The sequence below is a fragment of the Ambystoma mexicanum genome, chromosome 3q (genome assembly GCF_040938575.1).
Source record: "Ambystoma mexicanum isolate Mex_15411 chromosome 3q, UKY_AmexF1_1, whole genome shotgun sequence".
NCBI classification, from domain to species: Eukaryota; Metazoa; Chordata; class Amphibia; order Caudata; family Ambystomatidae; genus Ambystoma; species Ambystoma mexicanum.
The window spans coordinates 338,405,485-338,425,050 of NC_090926.1; the positions used below are offsets into that span (position 1 = coordinate 338,405,485).

The 19,566-nt window shown below is 46.3% G+C and overlaps 1 protein-coding gene across 7 annotated transcripts in view; it reads right to left on the minus strand.

Annotated features, from left to right (window-relative positions):
• The window catches only part of SGCD (sarcoglycan delta), a 1,261,231-nt gene that overhangs the window by 579,130 nt on the left and 662,535 nt on the right, over positions 1-19,566 (minus strand). The gene's annotated exons all lie outside the window — the stretch shown is intronic.

Consider the following 19,566-nt stretch of genomic DNA (forward strand, 5'->3'; position numbering starts at 1 on the left):
CACCGGCTAATCGTCACAACTTGATATTATTAATTTCTTAACATTTGAGTTAATCTCTCAACATGATTTATGAGTAGGTTGATATCTTCCGGTGTTACCATTCTTTATTTGTTTTGTTATTGATTTCACACTTTCGTTGTTTTTTAGCTTTATATTCGTTTAACAGCGTGTACGCTCTTGAGTATCAGCGCTGTGTGCACCGCGCAGTTAATGGCCGCCTACTACACGGGAAGAGATCTGTTTATCTGTTAGAGGGGCCACTGTGGACTCTCGCCCATGATGTGAGCGAAAGTCTCATTTGGCCTGATTGAGAGACCCTGATTACCCACTAAAGGTCTGGATGTATCCAGTCATTGTTCTTATCGGAAATTTTGCTAGAAAAAGAATGTTCCAAATTGTTTTTTTTTTTTAAATAGGCTGGTTTGAAAACCTCAGGCACCGTGCTGGTTGAGAAAATCTCTACTTCTATGGGCAATGGGGAATAGTTGCAAGGTCTTTAAAAATGTTTTGGTGGACAAATATCTGCCAGACAACCAGAGGTTTTACTATAAGCCACATGTAAAGATTAAGGGCTCTATCATGACCTTTGGCGGTATCCCGGCGGTACCATTTGCTGGGATACTGCCAATGCAAATAATGTTACTGCTACTCGGTCCAGTGCATTTTTGTGGAGTAGTGTTAAGCCTGCAATTCCCAATTTTTTTAAGAGCCCATAGGACGCTATGGGGATTTCCGGTGCCCTTACCGCCTGCGGTAATAGCACTGGTGGTAGTAGTGCTGAAAACGGTCAAAATCGGGCGGAAAGCTTGATTTTTACCTCCAGTAAAAAGCTCCAACTCGAGATTGGGCAGACCCTTAAATGTGTCAGTAATAGCGTTGCTGCCACATTTAAGGGCTACCGCCCAAATCGTGCTGAGGCCCTAAGAAAGAGTGTGATAGGACCTAGACGTTGCTTTGTCTTCTATCTGTCAGATAATGTGTTTCCTAGGTGAACCTCCTCAGCCGAAAAAGGCATCTTCATGACTAAGAGGTACTGTTGAATTGTATCGTTTTTCTCTGAGATGCCAAAAGTCTCCTGAGAAGCAGTTACCCCCTTGGATTGTGCCAGAGGATTCATTCTCTGATGAAATAACACAAAGGTTTCTCTGGTGATCCAGTGCTAAGGAGCTATTCCTGACAGTCCACTTTCTTTATTTTCAGGATTAGATTTATATGTTTGTGTGAGAGGTTAGCAAATTCTCATGTGGTGGTTGGCATCTACTCAGCACACTAGCTTCTCTCAAATTCTCATGTGGTGGTTGGCACCTACTCAGCACACTAGCTTCTCTCAAATTCTCATGTGGTGGTTGGCATCTACTCAGCACACTAGCTTCTCTCAAATTCTCATGTGGTGGTTGGCATCTACTCGGCACACTAGCTTCTCTAAAATTCTCATGTGGTGGTTGGCACCTACTCAGCACACTAGCTTCTCTCAAATTCTCATGTGGTGGTTGGCACCTACTCAGCACACTTGCTTCTCTCAAATTCTCATGTGGTGGTTGGCACCTACTCAGCACACTAGCTTCTCTCAAAAGCTTCTCTCAAATTCTCATGTGGTGGTTGGCACCTACTCAGCACACTAGCTTCTAGACTTTTTTTCAGCCATTTGAAATGGTAACGTGTGGCGTAAAACACCAACTCTGGGCACTAGGCAGTTTTTTCTTTACTCATTTTGAAGGTGCAATAGGAACAAAGTCTGAGTTAATATGCCCAGTCAGCCGAGCGACGGCAGATCTACAGTAGTAGCACACAGATCTGCCCATGCAAGATTTTCCTCACCACGACGAATCATGTGCCCGTGTGCTCCTCGATGGACAATGCCTACAGGCACCGGTCTATGCTTCATCGTGGTGTGAGCATAGGATAATGTGTGTGGATTATCCCCACACATTTTCCTGAGGTTGGTCTACCATCATTCCATTTAATTAAATCATTCAAAAAAGCCCCGGAAAGCGCACACCCACCATGCGGATGGTTGAATTCTTCACAGCTTTTGTTCAGGCGGTTGGTTCCAGTTGCTGGTATAACCAGGTTGTGACTTTTTAACTGTTTTACTAGGGTTGAATCAATACTCCACACAGAAATCTTGATCCCACAGATGATCTGCAACATGTGGCATCTACAGAGATCTACATTTACACTCAAATCGTTTAAATCAAGAGGAAGGCTATTTGCTAAAATGGCCCCATTGCAATACACTTACATATTCAAGTTGCCCAAGATCACAATGTTATTGTACCAAGGACAGTTCAGAAGCTAAGCCTGTTGGCTGTGATGCAAAAGCCACATTGCTTCCTAGTGGAAAATATACAAAGATAAAGTGAAGAGTCAGCCCTTCGACAGAGCCACTGGTATCATCTCACTGTCACCTAGCATGAATTATCGTCTGAACTGCTACTCCCTTGATTTGCCAGGCACTGCCATCATATGTGGAGGCACTCAAACATATATGCCTGATTTTGTCATCACATGGCCAGGGTCTCTCAGGATTTGCCTGGGCATGGCATTATATTGCCAGATGCACACTCTTCAATACTGGCATTATAAGCCCAGGCACTTGCCAAGTATTGACCACCTTTGCCCTACTACTCACCCTATTTGGTAGCCCTTGTAACCATATGCAAGGGGCAAAAAACCAAACTGCAAGCTACTAACCATCCCTAAAAAGGTCACGTGTCACCTCAATTCTATACATTCACAAAGCACACCATGTCTTACTTACCAAGAGTCAAATTTTGGACGCTGCCATAACCATGCACCCTGGTACTCACAACATTTCCAGATATCAGCACCAAAGGCATCCCCATTTGCAATGTGTTGCTTTCATTTTTCCAGGTTCACACACCATTTGATGGGTATTGCCATATATTGCTTTCAGGTGCCCACTTAGTCACGCTATTCGGCATCAAGCATCAACATACATTAGCACAGCCCAAATACTCATAAGAGTTTAGCATGTGTGCAAACTGCTGGCCGTTCGCTCAACCTCTCGCAGAAAAGGCCCAGCTGGCTAGTGTTCATTCAACCCTTGGTCCTTTGCTTTTTTTCTAGTGTGTGCATTGTGTATGCCCTTGCACATACAGGTATCTATGGGTGCATGTTTTCTTGTGGGTGTGTGCTCTAGATGGAATTACCAGTAAATATCTTAGACCAAAGAACTGGACAGACCCAAGGAAGATGGTCAAATACTGCTTTAATCTCAATGAAAGAAAGCAGGGAGTTGTATAGCTATCAAAATAGATGCATGCGTATTCACACCTTATCTTATTTGTACAGAGTGTATATACTTTTTCTTACGTCATTTATGACGTCCTCCTACATGGCTTTTGCAAAACCTATTAACGGGAGGGATTGGATTAGGGGAACATGTCTACTTATAGAATCATATAAGTTTTACTATCTTGTTGACTGCCCCTTGACTGTAGGACACGCCTTGAGCTACTTCTACATACGTAGTATACTGATTATAGCAGTGAATATAGCAGCAGGTTCGTAAATGCAACATTGTATGTAAAAGTGCGTGGCAGGCTTTATGATTGGTTTGCAAACCCATCCAACTTTGGACTTTCACCTTATTTAGCAGCATGTGAGTGAAAACAAAACCCTAGGTGCTCGAGATGCATCAATTAATTTCTTATTTTCCCAATTAGTCCATCATATATCATCAACCTGATCCTTAGCCAAGACCTTCTATATGCAGTTGACCTCACAGTCTCCTCACTTTTCTGGAACATTGAGGGGGTATGAGCAGACCACAAACTCCATCTGGGTTTTTTAATGAATTGCCCTTGTTTTCAACTTCTGTGTCACGTGTTAGGAGGCCATGATTTTGTCCATTTCAGCGTCTTATTTAGGACTATTTGATTTTATTAGACAGGCTGCCATTACTCTTTCTGGCCTTTAGAGGCTTGATCACTCCACCTAACATAGGATTTTGCCCTCGTGATTGTCCAACACTTGGCACTTGAAAATGTCCTTGTCTTCCCTAATCTTAGCATAAATATGTCTTATGCACATGGTCCGTTCATTCGACTCCCCTTGTGCCTTGCACACAGCTCTTGAAATAGCCTCCTTGATTCTAGGCCAAGGTATTCCCTTATACTGCATATGAAAACCGCTTCTTAATCAGTTCTTCAATTTGCAATTGTAGGCTCGTCTTTTGAGGTAACAGGGTTGATAACACAGGCCATTGTCCATTTTCTTCCAATGGCCGTCCTACACATTGTATATAAATGTCTTTTAGCAAGCTTCTGTGCATCTTTTCTACCTTGCATTATAGCGTATTTACAGTTATTGGTCAGCATGTTATTTCATCTTCTTATATTCATGATTACTTTGTCTTTAGGTACATGTTTCCCTCAGGGCTTCAGTTATATTGTCAGTTAAGTATTTTCATATCATTTCACCACAGGTTCATACATATTCCTTATGAGAACATTCTGTCATCATCAGACTTTACTTACAGTTTATCCATATAACTCATAACCACATTCTGGCATCTTGGTAGTGGGCATCCTTCCTGGTAGCACCCGTCTTCTACCTCTACGTGAGGGTATATTCTGAATGGCTGCCTGAGTGCATATCCTCTCTCATACACGTGATGCGGTACAGGAATGTTGAATGGATTCATGCATGGGTTCCCAATTGTGGCTCTTCGTCTGCTACTCCAATAGGGCAGTGGTGAGGGGACGGGGACCAAGCATCCACCTGCTCCTCTACAGGTGTGTGTCCCTTTGCATTTGTGTGGTGTGGGGGAGGAAGTGCCAGCGGATTGTTGGGGGTATGGGCCTTGGTTGCAGGGAGGATTGATCTTGGAAAGGCATTTATTTTTTAATGGGAGGGCTATGGGGTGGCAGGGGCAGGGCACAAATCTGTTTTGAAGGGAATTAGGGGGGTCTCACTAATAAGGGCACTACAAATAATAATGTCACTCATGAGTTGTGTACAATGTTTTATGTAATATGTGATGTTACCTGGGTTGAAATTAATGATGTCATGTGTGATTCCCCTATGTGATGTCATTGATGCCATTTGACGGCATGTGAAGTCACACGCAGTGCATTGTTTTTTACTTAGTGTTTAGCTAACCTTGATCAGGACATTTCTCGGACTTGAGGTTGTGCAGTTTAACCTCACTACATCAGTTAAAAAAATGATACAGTGAATGATTTAGGTGTTTGTGCCAATATGAAAAGATTTTGCTAGGTAGGGAAACTTTTATTGTTGACTTCCATGATTTTTATGATGATAACCTTAGACCATGCCAACGACAGCGGCCTGTAGGCAGCATGCCGAGGGAATGTTTTTTAGCCATGACCTGTGCGGACCCATGTTAGGATGATCAGCCACATAAATCCTGCCACATGCCACACACAGCAGGCTATGCATGCCAAAGACCAGGCCCGGTCAGTGACAGCTGGTCATGGTCAAAGGCCGCCATGCACCAGGCACATGGCCATGATAGTGGGCAAGAGAAGCACATGGTTTTCTAGACACCACACACCACACTTACCATGCCAGTCTTCTCCTGGCTGTAGAGCCTTGAGAAAGCCCTTGTGCTGAAACATGTGCTGAAGGAATTACAAAAGAAAGGAGGAATTGTGGTTAATATCCCGGATTGATGAATACATCAAAGGAAATTAAGGAAAGTCCTTCAATCATGATTTGCATAAAGCAATATATGAGCGCTTGCAACGCTTACTAGAAGGAATTGCTTGTTTTAGATCTTAAAGTAAGATAACTGCTATCTATTTAAGGGACCCCTAGTAAGAAGCAGGTGTGCAATGTACTAGAGTCAGTCATGTGATACTCACGCGGAGCCTGAAGGCCTACGGGGGACCTGAAATGATGAGTGCCTCTTGGATTCAAGTGCCCACTAAGCCCCAATGACTGTGATTGATGCTCGTTAAGGGCCCAGCAGCGCAGTAGGTACTTCCAAATCTAAATGGACATATCTAATCTGAATAAAAGAGCTGGCGCCAAGGATGGAGATTCCATCCCTGTGCCCGGCATCAGCACAAGGTTCAGGAATGGTCCCTGAATGGAAGGAGGGCATCTGCATCTGAGTCTACCACCTTTAAAAAGGCCCGCTGCAATGCAACACCCTCTCCTCTAGGCGATGGCTCATTTGCATGAACGAGCGGCAATAGCAATGAATTATTCATTTGAGCAAATAAGGTAAAAAAACACACCGCTAATGTGCCAGTCTGGTGATAGGGGAACGAAGTCGTTCTGCGAAATGATAAGTGAGGTAATCAGAGGATATGCCACTTTCTGACCTCTAACTAGGTTTTTTATTATTTCATTTTTTAACAAAAGTGTATGCTCTAGCTTTTCTGCTACTTAACAGCTAAACTGGTATATAGCAATCTGTGCGTCTCAGCATAAATAATATTGCGTTTTTACCCAGTGCTTCCCGTCTAAGGGCTGTGCTAATAGGTGATATTACCTGACTCAATGCCACTCAATGCTCTAAATAGCATATTTGGAATGCATTATTCGTTGTGCATATACGGTCATTGTTTATCCTTTTGACAAAGTAAAATAATAACATTGTTTTATATAGTGCTTCACGAATGGTTTCCTCTGCTACGAAACACTGTTAAAATAGCTCTCATCATTATCCAACAAGATTGTAGTAAATGCTAAAAGATATATCCTTGGAATAGGCCAATTGATCGCTTACAATGTGCCTTTTGGATATTGCAAGCCCCCATTGGAGATGGCTGAACTGTCTTCAAAAAGCACCTTCGTGTGATGCTCGCTGAAAATGATGGCATCAGCTTTTGGTTAAAGCAGTGAGCTCAAAATAGACAATGCTCTGTGCATTAAGCAGCTTCCCAGCTTCCGGGCAGGTAGCATGAGGGATGGCCTTTGGCTAGAGAATGGATTCATTTCCTTGAGTATGAGGGCCCGTCTGGTAGGTGAGATCATGAACTGTGCGAGCATAATAGCTGCTCGCTTCCTGGATGCATGCTGTGTTATGTCAATGGGATGTGTACCACGCACTGCTGCCATTTGCATGGTCTCCAGGCACCGTGGCGAATTTGACAATAAGAGCGGGCTTGGTTTGTTAGTGGGAGGAAAGCGAGAGGGCACGAGTGCTTTTGCTATGGTGTTGATAGTTTCAGTTCGGAAAACCCGGCCAACGTGTGGCCTTGCTTCCAAGTGTCTGAACGGAAGCGGAAAGGAATAATGGTTTCTGATGTGTTAATGTTTCCTTCACCTCCTACATTCCCAAAAAATGATGCAGTTATGAAATTTCACCAAAATATAAGCCTTCGCCAAATGGTTTGCTAAAAAATCAGGGCCAATTCACTTTTAACATTATATACTAAGTATGTCTAAAAATACAAAAAAATGTCCTATGACCCAAATGTATTGACACATTTGTGAACAAAAACAGTTGACTAGTTTCAATCAATCCTATGACTTACTAGTGGTGTTCAACAGGGCTACTGCAACAACAACAAAAATGTACAGTTGAATAGCTTATATCACTATTGTTAGTATTCCATGATATTCTAGCTTCAAGTGCATCAAACAATGACATTGTTACATTTCTTGGCAATAGCTACTGTGTCAATGGTATAGGACTGTATCTCCTCCAAACATTTTCCTTTCTGCAGTGGGTTACAGAATAAAAAACACCTTCTTTGGGAGTGAGAATTCTTAATGAGGCAAAAGAACCACCCCAACAGTATCCTCAGTCACCCTTGTGGCAACATCGACCAAGGTCAAGACTTCCTCATAAAAAGCATACGAAGCAAAACTGGTGCAAAGCCACAAAAAGAAATAGAGTAACATATATCACTGTCCAGACCAAGTTATGAAAATGGCCAATTGTACTATCTAATTGCTAGAAAAGGAGTTGACAAAAAAAAACAGAAAAGCCAGAACATGAACAGCAACTATCCCAATCAAGTCAATAGGATCACACTTAACATGGGTTCCTATGGAGAGCAATGATAATGCCAACCATGAGATAAAATGCCCAAGACTCTGGCATGGAGCAAAAATCTAACTTGCCAGCGCAGCATGTTCAAAGTTTGACTTCTTTGAGGCCAATCCCTGACCCCTTATAAGTAGGTACAGTGCCCTGTAATGAGACCTAGTTCCGTCAGCACATCTTTTAGGAAATGGCTCTGACCTCGTTTCAGAGTCTTTTCCATGCTGCTGAGCGGCCTTGGGTCCTCTGGCTCATAGAACCTCCACAGCAACCTAATGGCTGTTCTTGGCAAAGCTGTCCGCTGCCGGGTCTGCTGTCAGTTTCCATCCCCATCTGCAAAGTAACAGATTGGGGCTTGGCTGCTCAGACCTTGGCAATAGGCCAATTGCCAAAGCCGGGAGACAGTCCTTTCCTGAGTCAACAACCTCCAAGCACAGCTCTTCTGATGCAGGCCAGCAGCCCTCCAGTGAGATGATCGGGCAAAGACTTCTTCACAGCGCAAAACACCAAGACTGTTACCATGAGCGATCCCACAAAAGGCCTTCTTAAAGCCCTCTTATGCTCAGTCTCAGGATAGGACAATTACAAATCCTAATGGGTCCATACCTAATGCCCACGCGTCTATTACCAAACTGTGGCTACAACTCTGTTGCCTACTCTTGGAGGCCACAAAGTACCCATGGCACTAGTAAACCAATATGGCTGCGGTCGTTAGTTGCTGGGAAGATCGCTCTCTCATGTCAGAGGAACCCACCCACTTCTTATTTCAGCCCTTGCTATAAGGAAACATCACTAGGATGGGGACCCCTCTACTAGGCCTGCTCACAGAGTGTGTGACCCCTGCTACACAGTTTTTCCACCAGTCTTGTACAGCTTTTCTGACTGCAGAATTACTCCAGCCTCCTTACCCCCCTCTATCTTCCTCCCCGGTCATATGGCGTGTTTCCTAGGCTGCTCCCGGCCCTCAATGGATACCTTTTTAGGGATAAGCTGTGTGATCCCGGGCACATCAACGGTGATGAAGGCACATCAGCGCAGCTGCTCTCTTTAAATTACTGTACAGAAATGCATGACGGTAGCTTCAGGCAGATTCAAAGATTTGTTATCAAACTATACTTAAGGATCAATATAGAACTAATTTGATTCCCTAAATAGCATCCCAAAAGGCATGAACCTTCTTTAACCACAATCTGTAGCTCTCCACCCACCACCAGAAGAATTAAAATAATAATGTCTCCAGGTCATGAAAGTATGGGCTCATAGTCCTTTCCGGGCCTCGGGTTCTCCTTGGCTGCCCAGCACATGGCAACGACCAGTGCAGGCCAGGAGGGGGAACATGCCACCTCCTCTCTGTGCCTTGTCAACACCACAGGCCAGTCACTGCAGACTTGTAACTAAATGCCTGTAACACACGTGTGTGCACAGGAGGATCATTACAAGGTGCCATAGCTCAGAAAGCAGCTGGGTACAGCTGGACCCGGGAATGGAGAAAACAGAACCTTACAGCGATCCCGAGGATGGCTCGTGGGGCAAAGGATACAAAAACGAAACGGGAGACATTCTGAGAAGGGCTCCTCCTTATGGTGAAAAGGAGTTGGGGCGCTGGAGAATATTTTGAGTAGCCTACAGGTGTTTTATGGTGGCCTGGGGAGGTTGGGATGTCTGGTGTGGTTCTGAAGCCCTCCAGTTGTACAATTGCTGCCAATGACAAGTAGCATGGGAAGAAGGCCACAGGGGGTGGTCCTGGTTCCCATCTATTTGTCTGGAATATGGATGCATTTCACGTGTTCTGCTGTTTACGCGCCCATTGCATACACCGTGCAGGCTGTTCATGAGTGTTTGCAGCACATCGAGCAGACAGGCCCGTGGTACTGTCACAACAGCAGATGCAGCAGCTGTGAACACAGCCAAGGCTCCAAACACGCCGCAGCGTCAGGACATGCAGTGCCCTGCTGCGTGCCGGCTTGTGGGCACGCCGCACACCTCACTCGCGCCCATCAGTGACACCATGCGCATGCGCCTTGTCAGAAGCCGCCGACTCTGGATGCGCGTGCTACTCGCGCACTGCTCAGAGCAACAGACATGCGATCTCCAAACAATCTTCAGCTTCAGGTGGGCTGACCGCGCCTGCGCAGCCAAGAAGCCCTTAACTGGCTGGACGGGAACCCCGTGAAACTCTGCAATGACTTCAAACGCATCCCACGAGCTTGCCTCCTCCTGTCCATCCTGTTCTTCTACCATCTGTTAGCCATTCAATTCCGTATTTTATGTTAACGTAGTGTTTGTAATTGATTTATTTTGCATTGAACATGCATGCAGTCGTGTCACCAGGAATCAAATTTAGGAGGGGCACAGAGGGGGCACAGACAAAAGTAGGGGGGCCACAAACAAAAGTGGGGGACCGTCTATGAAAGGTAATGTGTGACAAGCACTCCTGCAGACAGGCTTTTGTGCACACCAACTACCCACGCCCTGCACCCCCCACCCCCCTATCAGAATGCAGGCACTAAACCATTCAGCGACTAATGGCCCTACATTGTTATGGGAGGAGCTGCAAACTGCTCTGCACACTATGGAGGTCCTTGTGCAGAAGCTGGGCAGGAACACCAGAGAAGTGGCTCGTGCTCATGTTCATACCAAGGCCAGAATGCATACCAGGATCACTGCTCACTTTGAGACAAAAGGAGAGTATTTGCCGTTTGATATGCAGACCTTTGCCTTAGTGAGTGTCACAAATAACACCACGAACAGAGAACATGGTCACTGCTCGCCTTAGGTAGAGTGGGTACAGGATTTCAGAGGGGGGCACAGGCCCCCCCAGGCCTCCTCCTAGCGACGCCACTGCATACATGTCATGTGTTTTATTATTTAAATATTGTTGTCACGAAAGGCTAAATCAACGGAAAGTGAACATAAAAACGAATCTAATCTAATCTGCCAGCCAGAAGCCTGGGTGTGCTTGCTATTCAACAGCCTCATTAAAGGCAATTTGAGGGACATGCGCTTCATGTACATGGCTCAAATCTTCCCGCACATGCACACATCTGCAGAGCACAAGGCAGGGCAGTAACGTCACAAGTGGTGCTATAGTGAAATACGCAAAGTTCACTCAATTGCCCCTTTCTCTTGGAAAAAAGTGCCCAGGACAAACGACATTTGCCTTTCAGAAAAGTATTCATCAACACCTCCGAAAAAATAACCTGAGAAGAGATTTTCCTATAACTTGGCTGGATAAGTATAAAAGGCACGCACCTTTCAATCCCACTAACCTGTGGAGAAATATTTAATGCAGAGGCAAATCCGAATGCGAGACATTTCACACTCGCTTTGATCACTTTTTCTCATGTGGTCTCGTGGGCAATTTTCTGGCCTGGGAACCTTATGATTTGGATTCAAATTCGCGACTCCTGGACCAGTAATTGCTGCTGAACATGCACTAACCTCGTAATTCAATTAAAGCAAGCACCCTAACTTCTGATTTTGACTACCAGGATACAAGGGCCTCATCACGAGTTGGCCGGTATCCCGACTGTAATACCACCCAATTGTAATAACGTTAGCATCCACCAGTCCGGCGATATTACCGTTGGATCACGGGTTGGGCGCTAACGGTAAATCCCCATTCCCCATTGGGTCCATTGGATCCAATCGGACATTTCCAGCACTAATATCGTGCACTAATACAGCCAGCAGAAATACCCCCGAATACAGGTCACTAAATGGGACGTTCACCCCCAGAAAAAAGCTGGAGGTAAAACAGCCCATTTATCGCACAACTCGCGATGGGGCCAGCCCTTAAATGTGGCGGTAATATCGTTAACACCTAATTTAAGGGCTACAGCCCAACTCGTGATGAAGCCCAAAATACCCAAGGGAGATGGTGTCTGCCCTCTGAAAAAAGTGGGCGGTCCCACATAGCATAGAAATGGGTTTTCTGACGTTTAGGAAAATATTGAAGACACTGCTGCTCCTCTCTGCCTAAAAAAGAAGCTGGTGTGGCAGAAAATATTTGGAATTGGGAATTTGGGATGAGGCAGTGTCACGAAATAAACCCTTCCCCCGTACAAAAGTCTCCCCAGGAGACTTTATTCTGAAATAAAGTGTCCCCGGGAGAATTTATGAATTTATTCAGTGAAAGTGTTCCTCCCCCGGGAGATTCTATTTCAGAATCAAGTTTTCTGAAATGAAATCGTTGAGGGGCGAGAGTCTGTGTTGGGGCAGATTTATTTCACGACACCGGCACAATGAGAGAAGGTGATAAGCACTCTGGCAGCACGCACCGCATTCTTCATTGCCCACCTCAATTCTGCTCCATTTGGGCCCCTCGGAAGGATGAACTGCTCAGCTGTTGCCACTGCGCGTCAAACGTGCAAGTGACACGCAGGGCTGGGCTTGCGGGAACGCTGAATAGTAAGGTCCAGTCTTGCTTTTAGGGGGAAATGCATGAAAACATGTTTGATGCAATGAATATCGGGAGAGTTCATTAGCATACTTGATGCGCCTTCTGAAAGCCAACTGGGCTTTCAATTGGGTGTTTTGAGAGGCCCGAGCCCAGGTTACACAGATATTTCTGCAAAGGTTGCACAAACCCACTAAGCCGCGCAACCAACTTCCAGAATACAGAGATACATATATTGACAGGAACATTTAGTCTGACAATTTCCCCGCCTTGTTGCACCCAGGGGTGGACTGGCCTATAGGGAACTCTGGAGATTTCCCGGTGGGCCTCTTGGGTTATTTCCAAATGTTCTCATAGGAAAAGCATTGGGCTTGCAGAAAATGTGCCATATGGGGCCACTTTGAACTATATTTCCAGGGCCTCTGTTGGTCCCCAGTAATTATTTCCAGGGTCTCATTTAGTTCCCAGTCCACCCCTGGTTGCACCCCAGGCTCTGCATAGTCTCCAGTGCGGTCATTGCTCTGAGAAGTGTCTGTCCAAGGTCGTTTTAATATTGTTACTAATGTTGCTTCTTCCAATAATTTTAGGGGAGAATCCATGGATGTTCCACATGTGATGGAGAATGCTTGTGTTACTGCTAAAGCCCCTCATTTGATCTAGGTAATGGATCCAGTGGAGCGGCCGCATCCATGATCTTGTCCGCTCCTCAGGAACTTGATAATTTTCCTCCCAGGGTGGAAAATAGCACAGGAATCTGGGAAGTCTCCACATTTGCCATGCCATTCTCCACCTCTTACGCACTTACAGGTGTGCATGAAGGTGGCTGCCGTGAACAAACATGGCATTTGTTATTACGAGAGATACCTATGATCTTTCACTGCTTTTTTAGGGGTCCACACCTGTTCACGCTCATCAAAATCTCATGTATTTGAAGATGCCATCGGTTTCCCGGCACAGAGCGGCGAAACGAGTGGAGCAGATTTTCTGCTTTGTGCCCCACTCTTTCTAGGAGAAATGCATCAGAAGGGACCAGAGGCACTGGCACATGCTAAGAGATAGTATCTGCATGTTTCATGTTTTCCTGGCCATTTGCAGGCTCTAGGGGAAACACTTTAGAGTCCCTCTGACCTGTAGACGTTTTCTCTGATGAGCCCTTGTCCGAGCGCCTCTGATCCTCTGAAATCGTCTCTACTGTAGTTTCATCAGTGGCATAATAAACACTACCTATTATAAGTGTCCCTCCCTCCTGAACTTCGGGTGCAGGTCCTTGAATCTCAACTTCATCAATTTCTGATTCAGTCAGCCCAACATTAAACCAGGTGCTGCTTCCAGAACTGCACACAATTCTCAAGATACGGCTCCCAGAACTGCAAGTGATATCAAAGGTGTAACCCCCAGACTTCATACATGACTTAACCCCAGAAATTGACATAATACTCCACGTCTGTCCTCTACAGCAGACCACAATGCCTTGGATTTGGACTCCAGAAGTGGATACAGATGTTAGACCAGAAAAGGGAACATCAATGAAGGCAGGACCACAAGTGTGATTCAACTATACGCACAGGTTCCTTATTCTGGCTGTTAAACCTCTACCACTGGGCTCTTTCCACTGCCATATCACATTGGCTGGCTACTTTCAGCTCAATAGACATGATTACTTCCAGATCCCTTCCCTGTGTAATACCCTCGTATTCCTACTGCCCTATCGCGGGCTGCTGCTGGCAGTATCCCCCTACATTACATAGAACAGACCTGCCTAATCATGGCGGGATTCACCCTTGGAAACACATTCAGCAGTCTCCTCACTCTCGTGCCAGGACTCCTCACCCCGGTGTCTCTTCTCCAAAAAAGCTGCTCCCTATGTTTGTTCCAAACTAGCAAGGAGAGTGCCTTGGAGGCAGACTCTTCTGTTAGGGGTAGGTGAGATGAAGGAGGCCATCTTATATAGTTCCCAAGTTGCTGATCTAAGAACCTGAAAACATGGTATCTAGGTACCACCATAAACCTACTGTATTACCTAATCTTTCATTATATATATCAGCCCAACCCAATGGACCTCCAGTTCATATTGGGCCCACGCACAGTAGCATGTTGATATCAATGTGGCCAGGGCCTGCCCCTCTCAGTTGTCTCCCAGGGGCTGGCCCACCAAGGTCCTGTTTTCTGTTGATGCTTTACCCCGTACACCTGTTGGGTGCCACTTTCACTGCTGACCTGGGAGTCCTGTCTTGTCCCTGGTGGTGCCCTGTGCACAGGTTGAGTGCTGCTCGTGTCACGGCCACAGGAGACTGTGGAGGCCTTTTTTTTCAAGGGGTGCCCTATGCCCACTTGAGGTGCCCCATGATCAGAGCTGTGGGACATGGGTCTTTAGCCTTCCTGCAGCACCACATGCCCATGCGGGCATCCCCGTCGTGGGCCAAGAAGATATCTGTTTACATTGCACCTGTGCCCTTGTGGGGTGCTGCACAATCACTGGCATGGTCACATCACTACAATATCCTCCCTTCAGGGAGCTTGAGGGATCCACCCACTCTGTCATTACACCTGAGTGGTGCAGATGGGCCGGCTTCCCCAGGCCTTCTCCGCAGTCAGCACAGGCAGGCATTGGGATCTTCACCCAGGCCACAGCGAGGACGCAGCCAGCGACAACGTTCTTTGCTGCCCTGTTTATCTGTCTGTGGGTGGCCCGGCATCACCTGTGGTATTCTTCTGGCTCCTGTGCCGCTCCTTTCATGCACGGCGCAGGATAACCAATCGTATGGATTCACCCCAACTGGCCCTGGAGCAGGATGTCATGACTTCAGGCCCTGGGGGTGCCCAGACAGCACCGGGCATGCAGCTCGGGGCTCCCGGTACAAGCCAGGCAGCTCCTTGCATACGTGGCCCGGCTGATATAATCAATATAGCCCAGGGGGGCTTCTCGAGGCCACAGCACCCAGGGAGCATGTTACACTCCCTCTTGCTCTCTCTAGTCTCTCTCTCCTTGTCGCCAGACCATTATTTCCTCTGGTTATTTTCCACCAAAGTTCTACCCCTGCCCAGTCCATTCTTTGGGCAGAGGCGGCCTGTCCCATTACTTCTCTGCTCCACCCTTCCATGTGGCTCCTACGAGAAGCTGGATGGAGCAGGCCAGGCCGTGGCTAAAGAAACAGGCAAGTCCTATGGTGGAAAAACACGTTCACATAACACATAAAATACTTTTATTTGCACCCTGGTGTTTGTCTCTTTATTTTCCTATATCCCCCTAGAGTGTGAGCAATATAATCATAACTAGCAGGGTCCTAATAGGGCAATGGGCTACACATCCCTAACTATTTAAACACATCAGTGCAGGTGTGCTCTAAAATGGCCCTGTTTGCAAGCAATGTGTTAGAACGTAACCATAACAAAATCAGACAGGATAGGCAAACTCATCTCAGAGGGTGTGAGCATCTCCACTGTCTACCTCCAAGGGCATCAAATGGGGTTCACCACCCTCTGGTGCCTTGCATTGTATAGCACGTGTCATTCATATAGTGCTTTTTACCATTTTTATTGTCTGTTAGTGGCAACGCCCTCGGAGGACCTAAGTCCAGCGTGCTGGAGGTCCAAGGGGCATGATTGTGATGCGTGTGTGCATTTGGCCAAAATAAGGCTTAGCAGTGCTGGTCAGGCTCTGGTAGAGAGCAGCCCATGTGGATGGGTGCTGAGTGGAGTCAGGAGGTGGCGTGAGTGACAGAGACTCGCTATGTGTTCAGTGTTCCCGAATGTTTCATAGGTCTGCGTTGCATTCTGATGTCAGAGGTGTTGAGGCGTAGCCTGGTGTAGGTAGGCAGTGAATTATGTGAACAGCACAACCACATTTTGTCATAGACCTTGCTGTATTCTGATGTCTGCGGGTAGCCATGCCTGCAGCCAATGTCCACCAGAGTGGTGCGTTACACGTACCTAGCAGAATTTGGTGATTTGTTGCTTGTGCGCCCACTCAGGGAATTGGCTTCTTCTGTCGATTCTTTTGGATCGCTGTAATGGGAGGGACCCTTAGCTCTCCCTGGCCAACATGCCACAGTCTACTTGCCTGGGCCCTCCCGGCAAATATAGACATGCACTGGTTGCCCTAATGGTGCAAATTTGCCAGATTCCTCCGGCAAAGACGGACCACAGCCACTTTCAGCAGTGATTAGCTTTTATGGAACTGGTCACTAGAGAACACACATTGAGATAGTGATTTTGTATTGCACTGCTCAGGCAAATGGTGCTTGCAAGCAGTCATGGCCAGCCTCTAGTGAATGCGAGTGGTTGGCTAAATGCCCACCGCAGCTGCTTGCAAGCTCGCACACCAGGGACGTCATTTCACCAAAATGCCAGGGGTAGCGGAAGTGACATCACACGGCCTTTGACCCTTGATGACATCACATGAAGTGATGTCATTTGACCCCACCCCGAAGTGATATGCAGGAAGCGAGGGAACACGACGTTTCACCCATTGACAAAATAGAAAGTGGCATCACACAGCATTGTACAGTACGAAAAATATGGTTACGATATCACTATCATGGGATGTACATTTCATACAAGAATGGATCACCATATGTATCTTTAAGATCAGTGTGTATAGGCCCATATTACCAAATTACTGTGAATGCAAGCAGACGTCCATGACCAAATGATAAGGATGTGTTATTATATAGCACTTAAGCGCTTTATATAAAAAATATATACACGCCATTTCACTGTGTTGGTACTCATTTATGAACCTCTGAAGGATGAAAGGCTGAGTTGAAGCGTTTAAGAACAGACTAAATCAGGGACTCAGCCCCTGAAGTGTGCCTGAAATAAACCTTTAATGAGTCTATCAATTATTGTATAGAATTCCAGAAAGACACATTATTTGGTATTCCTATTCTTTCTTATTTAGGGTCAGTGCTGGAAGTGTTAGACTTGTGGCCCTCCTGTTCTTATTTTTCTTCTTTTTTATTAAGGTGCCTGAACAGGAAAGCCAGCCACTCCAGAAGTAAAGAGCCACAAGGTTTTTTTAGAGGTCGCAGGGGAGACCACAGAGGTTACAAGGGAGTCCTCAGAGGTCGCAGTTGCGACCTCTGGCCACCCCTAAATGACATCCCTGTCGCACACGTGGGCGAGGGGTCTGCATTTGCTGTAGCAGTCGAACATCCAAGCTGATCTAAAACAAATAATTCTCTGAGAAAATCATTACCACTCAGACTTTAGTTGAGGGATGTTACGGTTAATTGTCTATTGGAAATGTCATATTATATTATTGCCACACACATGAGACATGGCGCCAATCGCGCCTTGAAACACTTGTTTATAGGCGCATTATAAATGCCTTATCATATCATATCATTGTTTGTGTGTGTTGAAATGTTCGTAGCGTAACCCTAGCTAAGGAGCAGCAGCGGTGCTGTATGTTGGCAAATATGAGGGTTCACAGTGTGGCAGCACACTATGGCAGTCTCCTAGGTTGGCCGGTGTCATGCGCAGATTAAGGCACTTCAACGTCATTGGCGCTCCAAGAGGAATTCGAAATCCGGTCTTCAGGGCGTGTTGAGAAGTTGCTACACCGCAAAATCTGAAATGTAACAGTATTTAGCACATGCGTAGCCATGCACCACAACACCCCTGTCCCATCTAAAGACGCCATGTTGTCTGCTTAGGCTGTAGCATTGTGACCCTAACATGCCCTCAGCTAACTTCTGATCAAGTGATATTTGAATATATTGGCCATCACGGGGGTCATTGCAATTCCAGATGGCACAATATTAGGCTGACGTACGTCCCGGGGAAACCCTATGCGCGGGGTTTGCATGGCTACTGTAATTAAAATTGTAGTTATTTTTCACAACGCTTTCAGAATTTTGAAGTTGGAGGATTGCCTCGAACCCCCACCTTTCAGGTACAAGTCACAACACTTACTGACTGTGCCACAGAGACTCGCTTGGAAATGATTGTACAGCAAGCCATGTACTATCAATTAGAAAAAATGCTTGTTTTGAATTAACATGATTAACATGCCAAGATTCACAGACAAAACTGCACAAATTAGATCATATACAGTGGGGGCGTGTTGGGGGAGGGGCGGTAATTGGTGGGCTGCGATGGGATAGTCCTTCTTTTATGTTTTTGGTCGTCCCGGTTTTTCGTTTTGGAAATCTGGTCACCCTACACAATAACAAAAGACTGAGAACAACATGCAAACGGAGAAAACGCGGGAAAAGGGCCTTCTCCACCTACGCAGCAGCACTTTGGATAACCATCCAGACATACACCTGCAAAGCGCTGCCTCCCCTGCGTTTCAGGAAAGAACCGATAACCGCACTGCTGACGTAATTCCCCAAACAGTACTGTGGACCATGGAGTGCGGCCTGGAGGGGAGTGGCAAACACCTCCTTGACCTTCCTGATAAACACTCAAAGGCTGTAAAGTAATAGGTGCCTTTCTTAGTTCATGCTACATAGGTACCTCGTATGCCTGCATATATGCCTGCCTACACGACTGCTTTTCAACTCTACCCACCAGTGTGAGTGGTATTGATGACACTCACACCCCACTCCCTTGGTCTGGACTGCCAGGGTTATTCCCAAGGGCTTTCGGGCCTGGACACCATTAGCTCCTGCACAAGAGGACCCCGTCAGCAGCAACCCGACATCCTCTTGACCTTAAGCAGCGCCTGGGAGAGTACCTCGCTGTAGTACTCAGTTGGCTCCAACCTCAGATCCTCACACGTTTATAGACAAGAAACAATGCATTCTTGAAACAGACCTTGAACAGTGCCCAGCATAAACGGGACTCCCTCACCACACTCCTCCCCCCTCCTCCCCTTCATCCCGCCCCCCTCCACGGGAAATGCTGGCTCCAGGCCCCTTCATCATGGCACTAGACATCTCTGAGCGCAGGACCGAATCTCAAGGCATTAGTGGCCCGTGGTTAACAGTGAGCCTCCAAGGTGTTAATGCCCCTCAGTAACAGTGAGATCACTACTTGTCATTGGCCTTCAGTCAACAATGACTTCCCCCCCAAGATGGGAATTCCGCCAGTTGGCAGCAATCTACCAAGCGATATTGACCCGGGCCGTTATCACCTCTTAGTGAACTCGAATCCCCAATATGTTATTGCCCCACCCTAGTTAGCAGGGATCGCCTGGGGTGATACCTGCATTCAGTTATCAGGAAGCCCTCGT